Source organism: Pelodiscus sinensis, chromosome 20 (genome assembly GCF_052426305.1).
Source record: "Pelodiscus sinensis isolate ZL-2025 chromosome 20, ASM5242630v1, whole genome shotgun sequence".
Classification (NCBI taxonomy): Eukaryota; Metazoa; Chordata; order Testudines; family Trionychidae; genus Pelodiscus; species Pelodiscus sinensis.
In genome coordinates this window covers 22752620-22765700 of record NC_143071.1, presented here as the reverse complement: position 1 = coordinate 22765700, position 13081 = coordinate 22752620, and the positions used below count along the sequence as shown (strand labels likewise).

The 13081-nt window shown below is 51.2% G+C and overlaps 1 protein-coding gene across 6 annotated transcripts in view; it reads left to right on the top strand.

Annotated features, from left to right (window-relative positions):
- Positions 1-13081, top strand: part of TNRC6C (trinucleotide repeat containing adaptor 6C) — a 351877-nt gene that overhangs the window by 125470 nt on the left and 213326 nt on the right. The window contains exon 1 of one of the 6 annotated variants that reach the window (XM_075903559.2): positions 8030-8154. The exons of the other annotated variants lie outside the window; for them this stretch is intronic. The gene's annotated coding sequence lies outside the window, so the exon portion shown is untranslated. Of the gene's footprint in view, positions 1-8029; positions 8155-13081 lie in introns of those variants that run through there. 6 annotated transcript variants of the gene reach the window in all.

The window sequence follows — 13081 nt, the reverse complement described above, 5'->3', positions numbered from 1 at the left end:
CCCACCTTAGTTCTCCCCTTGCCCGTTCCCTCACCTTTGACAAGGAAAGCAGTTTGTGAGTGTTGGAGCCAGGACCTCAGCTATTTTTAGTATTGCAGTCTGGCCCCAGAAGCCCCCGCAGCCCCAACTCCAGGTGCTCCCGGGACGGGACCAAAGTCTGCCTGCGGTGCTATTTTTACTGCTGTTGTCCCAGTCCCTGTGGGTAGCCTGCCTCCAGCTGGAGTAAAGCGACAGGCACATGAGGCCCATTCCAATGAGGCTACCCTGGCTAGAATGCACCGCATGTGGCTGCTGCTTGACTCTGCCTGTGGGGATTGGGACCACGGTAGTAAAAATAACTCTGTGGGTGGCCTCTGCTGCAGTCACGGCAACTGCCAAGCCTGAGCGCTCCCCGGTCCACGATGCTCTAGCCGGGCTCTGCTCAGGTCATGTTGGGGCTCCAAGGTATGGAGGTTCGGGAGCGGCTCCACCGCAACCCACCTGGCCTCCCAGCAGTGGTGTACTAGCAAGCAGCCTGGAGGAGGAAGAGGCTGTGCCATCAAACCGGGACCCCGCACAGCAGAGTCTGTGCTCCACGAGGAGCAGTGGCATGGAGCCATTTCTTGGTTGCTTCTTCCCGCAAGCCAGTGTCCCCATCAAGTAGTGAAATGTCCAGTGTGGCTTTCCGGGACATTTCACTACTTGATGGGGCACTGGGACAGAATATTTAAATTCGTGTTTGTCCTGGAAAAATTGGGATGTATGTTCAGCATAGTATTAGGTCATAAGCTTTCATTAGCACAACTCACTACCTCAGAGGCTAAAGGGGAAAAAAAAGGATACAGAGTGTGACATTAGCGCTAATTAAATCAGAGTGCATGTGGCTCATCTCCAACAGGGGTGAAAAGGTGGGAGTGTTTGAATGGGAAATTACCTATTGTAATGGGAGAGCCATTTTGTGTGTTTATTTAGACCGTGGTTCAGGATGTCAAATTTGCATATGAATTCCAGCTCAGAGGTTTCTCATTGCATTCTGTTTTTGAAGTTTGTTTGTCTGAGACTGGCAACTTGCAGTTCCAAAACTGTGTGTCCAGGAAGGGTAAAGCTCTCCTTCAGTGGTTTTTGTATGTTGCCATTCTTAATGTCTGTTTTTGTCCATTTATTCTTTTGCATAGACACAGTCCATTTTGTCCATGTACAGTGTTCTAAGTGGTGGTTAGGTTTGCAAGCTAGACTACAAAAACCTATTTAACCCATGATGTAGCTGAAATACTGTATACTTGCAATGCAAAATAGTAGAAATAGGTTTTTTTTAAATAACACTGACTGCTGATGCTTAAGGAAAGGCAGCTTTAATTAGAGAAGAATGAGGAGGTAGGTGGAAATTCTGAAGGGGACTTCTGGGCATCCCCCGGCTGCCTCCCTCCCCTCTGTGAGCTCAGTACCACCTCCTGTGGCCAGTCCCATCTCCTGGCCACTTACCCCTAGCCCTGCAGATTCAGCACCACTTTTGCCATCCCCCCAGTCCCATCCCCTAGCTGCCCATGAGCTCTCCATGGGCTGCACCTAGTCCCTGCAGGAGGTGATAAATGGCACAAGCACAGCTGGAGGACTCCAGAGGAGCAGGGGACAGCCATCCAGTCAGTAGCTAGAGAGAAGGGGCAATTTCCTCTTCTAAGTACCAATTCTCACCAGCTCCTCATCACCACCTGTGCCTTTTGCCTGATCCCCTGAAGCTGCCAATGAGCTTTTGTTTGTATGTGCAGATGTCCATAAGTCAGATTTTTATAACTCAGGGAGTGCCTGTACATTTTGACATGTAGTGGTTGTGCTTTAATAGGTATAATTTTTTAATGTTTACTATAATTAAATAATTGTCTGACCACCTATAATTTCTGTAAAAATTTGGGGAAAAATGCTTAAAGTAAACATAGCGATTATCAATTGAAATGGTAAAATAATTGAATTCTACAATGAATTCTATTTACAATTCAAAATCTAAATGAGTATTATATCTCTAGAGTTAGTAGCCTCACCTTAGGAGTGGGCTGTCATCTCAGCAATACAGAAGAGGGATTTGTTATAGCAACTGAAATAAATGGTTCAAAGATTGGCAGTGCATATTTTCCTCACAGAGAATATGGAGAATTTCTTCATCGAGTAGTGTCCCCAATGGGTGCTCCACTCAAGATGCTGGGCTCGTCCCAGCAGCCGCAAACCGGAGGATCTTCAGTAGCAGTAGCCTCGCCCACTGGACCGCGCATGCTCGACTGCTGTTTCACACCTCTCAGCTGAGCACGGTCTGGCTAGTCAGTTTCCTTTCAACCGTCCGCGGCCGCAGACAGAGTTACCGTAGGCTCCCCCTCCTCTCTTAGGAGTGAGGAAAATTAGTTAGTTTAGCCTTTTCTTCTGTTTCTGTTATAAGTTGTTAATGTTAGCATAATTGTAGTTAGTAGTAGTTCTCAGTTTAAAAAAAATATATATTTTGCCTGTACTTGTCTGTCAAGCTTCAGGTTGCAATAAGGATGCCAGGATCACCTGGCTTTAAAAAGTGTACTGGGTACCAAGATGCCATGCTGGTATCAGATGGACACTCTCGCTGCATAAAATGTCTCGGGGACGGGCATGTTCCCCTGAAGCGCAGCCACTGCGCCAAATTGACAGCTCACGCCAGGAGGGATCGAGAGCTCCGTCTTAGAGTTCTCCTGTTCAACAAAGCCCTCCAGGCTCCGGACACATCAGCCCCGCACCCGGCTGGGCAGCTTGATGACCGGATGGCTCAAGACAGTCCCCACAGCATGGCAAGCAGAGTAAGCAGTGGGGACAGACCAGGAACCTCTGGCCATTCGCCGAGGTTTCCTGAGGATAGAACGGGCAAGGGCCAAAGCTCCTCCGTTCCTGTGAGAACCCACAGCAAGGAACCGGTCCTGGCACCGGTGGGGGGCTCAAGAGTGGAGTCGGTGCTGGCAACGGATAAAACCGCCGGTCTAAAGCCACCGGCAGATGCCCCGGCACCGGCTTTTCCTGCAGAAGCGGCGGTGCTGGCGTCTTCCCCAGCTGTTGCTGCGGCTTCTCCCCCGGTGCCGGAGTCAGCGGCACTGGGATCGGTGCCGCAAGAGGGTGCCTCTGCTTCACAACCTGCGGCACTGGCGTTATCCGCACCGGACCTGCAGTCTATGGCACCGGGTCGGCTAATAAACGTCCAGGCTATGGGGATCACTTCATCATCCCCATGTCCCTTATACTCTGCACCGCTGCCTGCTTCCAACTCCGCGGTGCTGACAAAAGCACAGCACAAGTCAGCGCAGCTCCGGACACCATCTTTGACACCTGACTGGGCAATGTTTTCACCGGGACCGGTGTCCCCTATGTCATCTTACTCTGCGCATCGTCATGCTCCTCATCATCATTATCATTATTCATCGGCCACAGACCACTACTACTGGTCATCCCACCGCTCACCGTCAAGCCGATATCGCCGAGAGCGTTACTCCCGATCTCCTTCTCACTATTCCCGGAGATCTTTTTCACCCAAGAACCCTAGAATGTTCTCGTCGTTATGACACTCTTGGAAGATACTCTTCCAGACGTTTCCCAAGTCCATACCACAGACATCATTATGACCGACGTTATTATGACCGCCACTCTCCTCTTGATAGACGACGTCTCCACTCGCGTTCACCGCTATCCAGCCGGACTCTTACTCCACAGCCGCCACTACAATCTTCATCTTTGGCTGCTCCACCGGCTCCGGCGGAGGACACAGCATCCGTCTATCAGGAGGATGACCACACACACCAGGAACATCAAAGCCTGGTTTCGCCGGCTCCCAACTCACCTTTATCACCTGATGATGCCGTGGTTCCTGTGGATTTGTCTCCTGCGGAAGACCATAGACAGTTCCAGGAGCTTTTCAAGAGGGTAGCCCAGTCCCAAGAGATCCATACGACAGACGTGCAACAAAAGCAGCATTGGCTGTTGAAGAACCTGCAACCGTCCCAGAAGTCAAAGCTGGCATTTCCCTTTGATGAAGCCATTCTAGAGATTGCTGATGACGTCTGGCAGACCCCAGCTACATCCTTGCCGACTAATAAGAAATCAGACAAGAAGTACTTTATAAACCAAAAGGGGATGGACTTTTTATTTACGCACCCTCAGCCCAACTCCCTCGTGGTGGACGCAGCACAGCAGAGGGCGAAGACTTCTCAAGCCAAAAACGTAGCAACTGACAAAGAAGCTAAGCGCCTTGATCTTTTAGGCAAGAAGGTTTACTCTTCAGCCACTGCATCCTTAAGGATGTGCAATTATGCAGCGCAACTGGCAAATCACAACTTCGACAATTATGCTAAACTGGTCCCCCTATTTGAACATTTGCCGGACTCTAAACGCCAGATTTTGAAGGCGGTGATACAAGAGGGTTACACGATTGCCAGGACGGTGTTGCAGATAGCGCTTGACACAGCTGATGCAGCTTCTCGAGCTACGGCTACAGCCGTAGTCATGCGCCGGGCGTCCTGGGACCACAGCCTGGTGCAACCATAAGACATGCAGTCTAAGGTGGAGGACCTACCATTTGATCGGCAGTCACTTTTTGCTCAATCCACCAATCAGGTCTTCCACTCAGGTAAGAACACGCACACGACTTTGAGAACGCTGGGCATGTATACGCCTCCTTATAAACGCAAGAGATACACGCCCTATAACAAGCAAAGACCGTTTTCTTATGCTACACCTTGGTCCAGACCTTTTGAACAACAACAACAACAAAGACCTAGACAGCGCCCACAAAAGTGTCGACAATGCTCTAACAGGGCGCCTGTTCAGCAACAAGGTCGGCAGCAAGTTTGATGGGTTGGTCGAGGGACTCTGCACCATCCCCTTGATGGAGACTCCACACAACGTGCAAGGTTTGTTCCATCACTGCCTGAGACCTTATTAACATCGTTGGTCTCGTATATCCACCAACCGGTGGGTCCTCGACATAGTCGCCACAGGATACCTCATTCCCTTCAACTCTCTTCCCTCCCGTTCCCCTCCTTCCCCCTCCCTTTTCAGGGACCCCTTTCATGAGAACCTGTTACGACAAGGTTTTATATCTGCTCTCGATAGGAGTGGTGGAGAGGGTACCAGCCCAGTATCGCGGGAGAGGGTTTTACTCCCATTATTTCCTCATCCGGAAGAAGTCAGGGGGTTGGAGGCCTATCCTGGACCTACGTCAGCTCAATCGTTATCTGCGGAAGCAGAGATTCAAAATGGTCACGTTGTCTTCCATCATTCTGGCTCTCAAAGAGGGGGATTGGTTCGCGTCCCTCAACCTCCAGGATGCCTATTTCCACATAACGATTCATCCAGCTCACAGGCGATTCCTTCGGTTTGTGGTAGGAGTCAACCACTACCAGTACCGAGTACTACCCTTCGGCCTTTCAATGGCTCCCCGAGTTTTTTCAAAGACCCTTGCAGTGGTGGCTGCTTTTCTTCGGCGTCTCGACATTACCATCTTCCCGTACCTGGACGACTGTCTATTAAAGGCCCCCACCTTCGACGAAGCTATGTGGGCGGTCACCACTACTACCATGATATTCAAAGCTCTCGGTCTCATAATCAAGGCTGAGAAGTCTTTTTTCATTCCAAATCAAGATCTAGATTTCATTAGGGCGAGGCTCGATTCCTCAACTGCAAGAGCATGCTTGCCCATGAAAAGGTTCCAACTAATTCGAGATTTGGTACAGACTATTTCAGTTTCCCCCAAATCTCGAATCGTTCCTCATGCAAGGCTTCATCTCCGTGGCCTCCAGCATTGGCTATTCACAGTGTACACCCGTGGCATACACAGCACAAACAGGACAGTCTCTATCCCAAACTAGGTCCGGACCTCACTGATATGGCGGGGCAACGCCAAAAACATGTTTGTGGGAGATCCCTTCCATGCTCAGAGACCATCCTTGCAAATCACAACAGACGCATCTCTGCTCGGCTGGGGTGCTCATTTACAGGACAGCCAAGCGCAAGGTCTCTGGACTCCCCAGGAATCACTGCAACACATATACTTTCTCGAGCTTCGAGCGGTCTTCAACGCTTGCAGGAATTTTGTCATTCGCGGCCAATCAGTACAGATCCTCACCGACAACATCTGGACGGTGTATTACATCAGTTGGCAAGGGGGTGCGCGTTCCCGCTCCCTCTGTGCAGAGGCAGTCCGCCTCTGGAATTGGGCAATCCATCATGGTGTCACCCTGACTGCAGCTTACCTTCCTGGCAAGGACAACGTCAGGGCCGACGTTCTCAGCAGGAATTTCTTCTCCCAGCATGAATGGGAGCTGCAGACAGAGGTCACCCGCAACCTCTTCCGTCGATGGGCTTCCCAAAGATATATCTCTTCGCCACTCGCAGCAACAGGAAATGTCATCAGTACTGTTCTCTAGTGGGCGCCGGAGCAGGCTCCTTGGGGGATGCCTTCCTGCTGGACTGGAGTCGTCACCAGTTGTTGTACGCATTTCCCCCTCTTCCGCTTATCCCGAGGGTGCTGGAGAAGGTAGTGTCAGACCAGGCAACAATAATTTTAATAGCACCTTTTTGGCCCCGGCAGACATGGCTAACTCAGTTGTCAAGGATATCAGTCGCCGAACCGATACGGCTACCGGTACTGTTCAATTTACTATCTCAACAGCACGGCACAATGATCTATGCATGCATCGACCGCATGCACCTGATGGCGTGGCTCCTAGCTGGCTCCAAGGGTTGGAGTTCATGTGTTTTCACGAAGTGAGACACGTACTAATTAACAGCAGACGCCACACCACGCGCAAGACTTACCTGCAGAAGTGGTGTCGCTTTCAAGCTTGGTGTGTGGCACGGGATCTCGACCCTCTCTTGCTGCCTGTCCAGCAGGTATTGGATTATATTTTGTACCTGAAGACGACAGGGTTGGCATATTTCTCTCTTAGAGTGCACTTAGCGGCAATTTCCGCTTTCCTTCTGCCCATCGGCAGTTATTCACTGTGTGTACACCCCTTCACCAAGAGGTTTTTTAAGGGCCTGGACAACCTATATCCGGCTCATAGGATTCCTCCGGAGCCATGGGACTTGGCGTTAGTATTGGACACTATCACTCGCCCTCTTTTCGAGCCGTTAGCATTGACTGATTTACGGATGCTTACAATGAAAGTGGTGTTCCTCCTTGCTATTACATCTGCGCGGTGAGTGAGTGAATTAGCAGCTCTGTCGGCAGACCCGCTGTACACACAGTTTTCCAGTGATGCCGTGGTACTTCGTGTACACCCAGCCTTTCTGCCAAAGATCAATTCTGCTTTTCATATAAACGAACCCATGCGTTTTACAATGTTCTTCCCAAAGCCTCATTCTTCTCCGGAGGAGTCCCGTCTGCATACTCTAGATGTTAGACGAGCGCTGACCTTTTATCTCGAAAGGACACGTAGTTTTCGAAAATCTCAACGACTATTCCTGTCTACAGCTGAACGCTGCAAGGGCAAACAGCTCTCTGCACAACGCATATCAGGCTTGATTGTAGCCTGCATTAGACGTTGTTACGCTTTACGGAACAAACCCCTGCCTGACCGAACTCGAGCATACTCTACCAGGGGCATTGCGGCATCCACTGCCTATCTTCGTGGAGTACCATTACAGGACATATGCCGAGCAGCTACCTGGTCCTCTAATCTTACTTTTGCTAAACATTACGCTCTTGTAAACTCTCTGAAGACCGACTCAGCGGTAGCTCACGCGGTCTTGTCTGCAGCGCAGAACCGATGATTCCGAAGCACGCATTTGTCATCGGACCACTGCTGTGGACTCACCTCGAGTGGAGCACCCATTGGGGACACTACTCGATGAAGAAGAGAGAGTTACTCACCTTGTACAGTAATGTCTGTTCTTCGAGATGTGTGTCCCCAATGGGTGCTCCACGTCCCACCCTCCTCCCTGCTTCGAAGTTGTATTTCTATATTTTTCAGATGCTTCCGGTTGGGAGGAAACTGACTAGCCAGACCGCGCTCAGCTGAGAGGCGTGAAACAGCGGTCGAGCATGCGCGGTCCCGGGTGGGGGGGGGGCTACTGCTATTGAAGAACCTCCAGTTTGCGGCGCCGGGACGACCCCAGCACCTCGAGTGGCGCACCCATGGGGACATACATCTCGAAGAACAGACGTTACTGCACAAGGTGAGTAACTCTCTCTTTTCATGATTTTAAGAATTTAGTATTATACATACTTAACTCGTATTTCTAGGGACAAATTTTGTCTTTTGTTTAAATTTAGAAGCTGGTAATCAAGGAGGAGGTAAAAGTGGGGATAGCTGTAAAAACAAGTGAAACTTATTTTAGTGCTTTAAATCTAAAAGATTTGTGGAGATCGTTAAATTTTATAATATTTTATTCCTATTTAGGTACATTCATTTCTGAAATATATGAGGGTATGTCTACACTATGGCACTAATTCAAACTAACTTAATTAGTTGATTAGTTAATTCGAACTAAGCTAATTCGAATTAGCGCATCTAGACTTAAAAACTACTTCGAATTAGCGTTTTGCTAATTCGAACTAGCATGTCCACACTGAGAGGACCCTGAACCGAGGTTAAGAGTGGCCAGAAGCAGTGCCGGCAGGGAATCAGATTAGGACTTAGAGCGTGGAGCTGCTGTCTCAGGCTAGCCGAGGGCTGTGCTTAAAGGGACCCAACCCCCATCTCGGACAGACAGTTCTCAGGGGTTCCCCGCTTCCAAAGCAGTCCTGACTTGGAGTGCCCTGAGTGCCTACACTCGGCACATCACACCACTCGGCCATCAGCCTGACTGCACTTGCTGCAGGCTGCCAACCGGAGGGGGGGGGGGGTCAATCAAGGGGCTTCAGGAGAGCTTCCACCCTGAGGAGCCCGCAGAGCCAGCCCAGTCCTCCCCATCGGGGGCTCGTACCCCATTCCATCCTCACCTCCTTCCACTTACCCCTCCCTAGCCCCCCTTCCTGATGTACAAAAAAAAGGACATGTGTGTTCAAAAATAGAAACTCTCTTTATTGAACAAAACTCGGGGAGACTGGGAAAAGGAGGTGGAAGAGGGGAAGAGAGAGGGTGGGAGAGGGCAGGGCAACTAAAATGATCAGGGGTTTGGAACAGGTCCCATATGAAGAGAGGCTAAAGAGACTGGGACTTTTCAGCTTAGAAAAAAGGAGACTGAGGGGGGATATGATTGAGGTCTATAAAAGCATGAGTGGTGTGGAGAGGGTGCATAAAGAAAAGTTCTTCATTAGTTCCCATAATAGAAGGACTAAAGAACACCAAATGAAATGAATGGGTAGCAGACTTCAGACTAACAACAGAAAGTTCTTCTTCACAAAGCAAATAGTCAACCTGTGGAGCTCCTTGCTGCAGGAGGCTGTGAAGGCTAGAACTATAACAGTTTAAAGAGAAGTGAGATAAGGTCATGCAGGTTGGGCCCATGGAGTGGTATTAGCCAGGGGGTAGAAATGGTGTCCCTGGCCTCTGTTTGTGGAAGGCTGGAGATGGATGGCATGAGACAAATGGCTTGGTCATTGTCTTCAGTCCATCCCCTCCAGCATCCATAGTGTTGGCCACTGTCGGCAGACAGGCTACTGGGCTAGATGGACCTTTGGTCTGACCCAGTACAGCCATTCTAAGCTCAGGGCTCAGGGTCGGGGGTCTCAGTGGACCACCATGATTTTCATGCAAACCTACTTCTGGGTGGCCAGGCTGGCATCTATCCTGCCCTAGACGGCCGCTTTCCTGTGCCTAGTGTGGAGGTCGTGGATGAGGTCCACGATGTCCGCACTAGACCAGGCGGGTGCCCGCCTTTTGTGGACCCGGGCAGGCTCCCGGGAGCCGCCAGCCTGGTCCTGGGAAGAGGCGGAGGGCTGGGTGGCAGCGGGTGGCTGGCTTGAGCCGTGCCAGGTGCAGGGTCTGCTGGCTGGGTGCTGGCAGGCTTGCACCTGGCACGGTCCCCGTAGCCAGACCGTGCCCCTTTAAGGGGTCCGGGGCCGGGAGGGGGGCAGAAGAATTTCCCTGGTGGTGCCCAGAGTGTCCACCAGGGAAAGCTGGGGTGGGCTAGCCTCCCACTAGTTCGAATTAAGTGGCTACACAGCCCTTAATTCGAACTAGTAAGTTCGAACTAGGCGTTAGTCCTCGTAGAATGAGGTTTACCTAGTTCGAATTAAGCGCTCCGCTAGTTCGAATTAAGGTCGAACTAGCGGTTTGTATGTGTAGCGCCTATCAAAGTTAATTCAAACTAACATCTGTTAGTTCGAATTAACTTTGTAGTGTAGACATACCCTAACATATATTCAGATAGATTGCCAAATATCCTATTCATACATTTATAGAAACTAGTGCTCCTTCTTTAGTGCTTTCATCTTGTGCCTTAGTCAGTTCATCTGACTGCTTAGAAAATGTAAGATAGCTCACACATTGGAGAATTAATACTTTTCTTTCGAAAGGCAAAATCTTTAACATCCAAATTGAAGATACTCTAAGGAGGCTAATACTAATTCAGCAAATCCAAATTCATGTTTACTGCATGAAATAAATCTATTTTGAGTCACCTCTGCAATTTAAAGTAGCTCACCTATTGTAGTTAGAAAGAAAATTGGTCTCTACTACTATTTGTAATAGAAGAAAACATAATTTGGTATTGTCATACATGCAGGGTATGTCTACACTGAAGCGTTTTCCCGGAAAAACAATACTTACGCCCATACTGCTATTGTGTTCTTTTGACAAAGTCGAAAGAACGGAGGGGTTTTTCTGACAGTGGTAAACCTCTTTCTAAAAGGAAGAAGCCTTTTTCCAAAAAACGCTCTTTTGGAAAAAGGCATATATGGATGAGGAAGAGAGTGTTTTTTGAAGGAAGAGGCCTCCAGGAAATAACTTAGGTGCCCTGATGGCCACTCCATCCAAACTAATCAGAACTCTATAGTTCCTGTCTCCTGGCAACTCTTAAAGCTGCAGGCACCTGGGACAAGCCTTGTGGCAGGAAGCCAGGCCTGGGAGCTGCACCTCACCACGCAGCTGTAACTGCCACCCACTTTTGGAGCTATAGCCCAGCCACAAGCCCCCCAAGACCGCTCTGGCCCTCACAGTGAGCAACACTAGGGCTCCCAGGACCCAGCCAGGGGCACCAAACGGCGTGCATCGTTCTGGTCCAGGGCAGAGATCCTGTCCCTCCTCAAGCTGTGGGCGGATCCTGTCCCTCCTCAAGCTGCAGGATCTCCACTCCTGGTGGAGAAACGCCAACATCTATGGCCAGATGGCTGAGGCTCTGGTGGAGAGGGGACTCTCCCCCCCACCCTCCGGGACTCTTGAGCAAGTCAGGAGCAAAGTCAAAGAGCTATGCCAGCACCAGAGTGTGCAGCTTTTGCTCCAGTGCAGAACCCCACTCCTGCCCCTACTTTCAGGAGCTCCACCAGATCCTGAGGTGTGGGGAAGCCCTTTCCCCACCCGTGGTTGGACTTGGGGCTCGAGGTGCCTGTTGTCACCTGCCCAGAGCTCCCTTCTGAAGAGAAGCAGGAGGAACAGCAGCTGCAGGAGGAGGAGGACATAGCCACCATGGTCCCCCTCACCCGGGAGCCGGTACCCCAGGACCTAGAGATCTCCCAGGCATCTTCTGATGGTGGTGAGGGATCATTAGGTGAGTGCTTTGTTTTCCAATACACAGGGTGGAGAGGCAGGCGCAGAGGGGATGAGGTGCAGTTGTTGCTCGGGCTGGACATCGTGCTGCAGTCCGTGCACGTGGAAGCACGTGCAGTGCCAGTCCGCACCACGTGTTCTTGGGATGCAGCCCTGGAGCACCCCCGGGATCCTGCTCACAGACTGTGGGGAGGCCCCACACATGTCTGACTTCAGAGGGAGACACCCTCCCACCACCCACCAATGCTGGAAATATAGGCTGGGCACACAGGCGCGACCCCACACAGTCTGAGAAGTGCCACATAGGCATGTGTTCCTGAGCAAGGCACTACCTGCTCCTGTGGACAGCGCTGCCAGGCGTAGGTGTGTGTGTGGCCCCCATGGAAGACCAGGCTGCTCCAGGCCCATCTCCCACCCATGGAATCCCACTGTGGCTGGAAACTTCCCGTGCCTGCTTTTCCATGGGAAGGGGGGTGGGCAAATGCATGGGCATCTGGGGCCCCTGTAAGGCAGGGCCTGCTGTGCAGGCCACACATGGCCTTGCTTCCGGGACATCCCCCTCCTCTGGCCCAAGGACTTTTGCTTGCTGCTCACAGAGGAGGTCACTGTCTCATGGACAGTGTCTGCATGGATGACTGACCACCTCTTCCTTTTTATTCTCCACGGCCAGACCAGCCATCACTGAGAGGCGATCCACGCCATTGGAGGCAGCCGCCCAACCCCTGGGGACATGCAAGCATATGAGGGTCCAGGAGGACCTCACAAGGCAGCATGTGGGCATCCTGTGTGACATGCAGCAAACCCTGGCCCAGAAGGTCCGGGAGGATGCTGAGTGGCTGAACCGCATGTGGGACCAGCTTGTGTGGCAGGGCGACAACATATGTGCCATCATCTGGGAAATGATGGCACACCTGGCTGCTGTCCCTGCTTCTGCCCCTCTAGTTCCTCCTGTTATGTCTCTGTCCCCTCCCCCTGCCCCCTAAGCGATGCCTATGTCCCCTCCCCCGTCCCGCCACCATCTCTGACCCTGCTCCAGCCTCCCCTCCTTCCTACCTCTCTCGTCCCAGGCCCCACCCAACCCTAAGTTTACCAAGGTCCCTGGACCCGAGGTGGTACTGTCAGCCACACAACGCGCCACTCCCAGCCCTGAGCCTCCCTTCTCCCTCCCCCATTCAGGTTCTCAGCTCCCTTCCTCCCTCCCCCATTCAGGTTCTCAGTCCCCCTCCTCCCCAGTTTATTTTATTATAAAAAACATGTATAACGTTTGTTTTGTTCAAACCAAAAAGGTGTGTTTAATCAGAGTTCAGGAAAGGGAAAGAGGAGTTGTGGTGGAAAAGGGATAGTGGAGCAAAGCATAGGCCCTAGTGGAGAGGCCCTGGGGAGAGGTACTGGGGTCCTTGAGAGAAACTCTCCCTCAAGGCCTCCTGGGCTATGTCTAGACTGCAAGCCTCTTT